This window comes from Impatiens glandulifera, chromosome 6, assembly GCF_907164915.1.
Source record: "Impatiens glandulifera chromosome 6, dImpGla2.1, whole genome shotgun sequence".
NCBI classification, from domain to species: Eukaryota; Viridiplantae; Streptophyta; class Magnoliopsida; order Ericales; family Balsaminaceae; genus Impatiens; species Impatiens glandulifera.
Genome location: NC_061867.1, coordinates 14610033 through 14613122, shown reverse-complemented (window position 1 = coordinate 14613122; position 3090 = coordinate 14610033).

Below are 3090 nucleotides of genomic sequence, written 5' to 3'. Positions count from 1 at the left end.
AAAAAAATTTAAAAAAAAATTATTATAATTTTATAACTTATTATAAAGCACATCCAATCTACCTGGGACAGTACTTCTTCTTCATTTAAATCCCTTGTTATTTTGTAGGGATATCCATCCATTAAGGAGGGAGGACTAGGAGCTGGAAAACACACCCCATCAACAAGAAGAGAGGCACTTATAAGGACTCATTTGCATTCTAGATTTCAAGTTTGACATATTAATATAATATTATCTCATATTAATACAAATAGCCACAAAAATCAAATCGGCACCCTTTGGAAAAACGGTTAAAACTATCACTAGTAAAAAAAGACTTTTTAATCATTGGTAACCAATCTCTATTCACATCCAAACCAATCGCTAGAAGACTATAGTGATTGGTCATAAGCCAATCACCATCAATCGGCATAGGTGTTCTCGTTGTTGCCTTAATTGGCAACGGCGATTGGTGAATGTGCACTCGCAATTTCTCTATGCCGATTGGTTATAAACCAATCTTAATTTCCCTTTACTCTATGACGATTGGTTAATAAACCAATCGCAATTTCCTTAAACCAATCGCCACTTCCTTTATCGAAAAACTTTGTGTATATGATAAGGTAAAACTTTGTGTATATGATAAGGTCTATTATTTCTGTCACATGGGTTACGCTCATAATTGTTAATATCATAGAATTCTTGTTGTTCTTGGTGTCGGTCTCTTTGATAATTGTTATGTTGTTATGTGTCAATATTTTTGAAGATTGTGATGTTGTCTTGCATCTCGATCCTGGTTGTGAGCTTTAGTTCTATAACCGTAATGACTTAGATTGCCTTTAGAGAGTTCATTGAGTTCAAAAAAATATATGTTTCATCGGTTCTCGCTTGTCGTTCATCCATTTGGAATCCAATTCATAAACTACTTCCTCGGTATGTTCAAGCTTATGAATTACTTATTTACTTTTTCAATGAGCACGTTGACACGAATAAATAATTTTTATAAATCTGATCTTGATCTAGTTCCCACCATTATATCGGTTGAGAATGTATCTTGATGAGAAAAAATTTATCAGTTTTAAATGAGGTCGGAGAGTGTTTTAACTCTGATATCAATGTGATGATTGTAAATGGTTGATGGAGAATCATTGAGAAGGGAATGAGAAAATAGAGTAGATTGAATAAAGAACAAGATAAAGATGAGAAGTTTTTTATTTTAATAAAGGAGAGCTAGAATGACGAGGAATTAGATCAAATACCCTCAAAAGAGGATCTCAAAATTAACCTAATTAAAATGAATTTGTAAAAATATTATTTTTTTAATAAATTTTGACCATTTTACCTTTCATAATTTTTTTATTCATGTTTCTCTTCTCTTTTCCCTCTAATTTTCTCTCCTCTTCTTTCTCTCTTCTCATCGGGGATCATTGCGCTCCTCCGACGTTGCGCTCCCCAAACGAAGGACTCTTCCCCCGACTCCCCAAGCAACGCCGGAGGATGCTTCCCCCGCGCGAGCCCCCGACTCCCCAAGCAACGCCGAGGGACGACAGCGAGACCCACCTACAACTGTAGACTCGACCGACCACGTAAATTGCGCACCATGCAATTTGAGTTTGCGTCCCACGCACGCACCACACAATTTGCGATTGTGTTCCCAAGCTTTCTTGTATTTTCTTTTTCTCAGGAATATGATACAGACAAAAATCTGAAGGCTGATCCTTTGGAGGAGAAGAAGCCACATGGAAATTAAAAGTTGCTAAGATTAGGACATCTGTTAGTCCAAAATATTAAATAAGTCCTTTATGTTTCTTATGTTTTTCAGCCAATCTGTTAGGCCTTGTCATCACTGTTATTTCCTAACAAATTCTGTTAGAATATTCAGTCCTTCCATATAAAAGGATCTGATATTCTAAATTATTTACTTACGTATTTTGGAATTGAAGAGCACTAGCTCAGCAGCTTAATTGAAGAGCACTAGCTCAACAACTTTCTTCTCATCTTCTTCTTGGTATCATTTCTTATCTCATCTCCTTCCCTGATATTCCTTGAAAAACCCTAAATATTCTCTTTATTGTATCAATTGGTATCAGAGCTCACCTTCCTGTTCGACCATGGTGGAAACACGATAGCAGGAGGATAACGACATTTTACGTTCAGCAGTGAAATCTAAACTAAAACCTTGGAGGAGCAACGCAAATGGATGGAATCGATTGAAAATCGCAGTCAGTTGAGGCTGGATTCCCTAGAGTAGAGGATCGAAGCAATATTCGTGAGAAATGGAGATACGGCTGAATCCTCTCGTACGAATAACCCTAGGGAGAGAGCTTACATACCTCCCACACGATTAACGAAGGTTGACTTCCCGAAATTCGATGGAGCTGACGTAGAAGGATGGCTGATTTCTGCCGAACAATTCTTCAGAGTGGATCACACTACTAATATAACCAAAGTCGAAATCGCACCTATTAATTTCCAAAGCGACACAAGGCTCGGGTATGGTTCTTACATCCAATCTCGAAGTCAAACTATAGCTCTTACTTGGGACGTTCTTCGTTCTGATCTTCTCCAACAGTTTGGACCCTCGATCTGTAAAAGTCCCATTAATTAGTTGATGAATCTGAAACAAACAGGCTCTATTCAGGATTATAATTTGAAATACATGGTTATACCACAGAAACTCATTAACATGCCAGATGAATATGTAATTGAGTGTTATCTCAGTGGTATACATGAAGAGATTTCTAACACTGTTAGACTACTCAAACCTGATTCCTTGAACTTAGCAATGGAAAGTCGAAGTTTGATTCAAATTATAAATGTAAAGCTAAACTATTCATGATCAACTTACCTAAATCAGGAGATGTCTTAGAATATTTCTTAACTGAACCTGTTGACTCTTTACTTCCACATTCCCAGCCACCTTCTAATGATGAACCTTCCATCTCGATCCATGCTCTTGACGGTTCAAAGAATTATCAAACCCTTCGTATATCTGGCAAGGTTGGGCAGCTGTCCATTACAATTTTAATTGATACTGGAAGCACCCATAACTTCATTAACAGTCGGATTATGAATAATATTAATCATGCAGCCCAACAAACATCAGTTTTA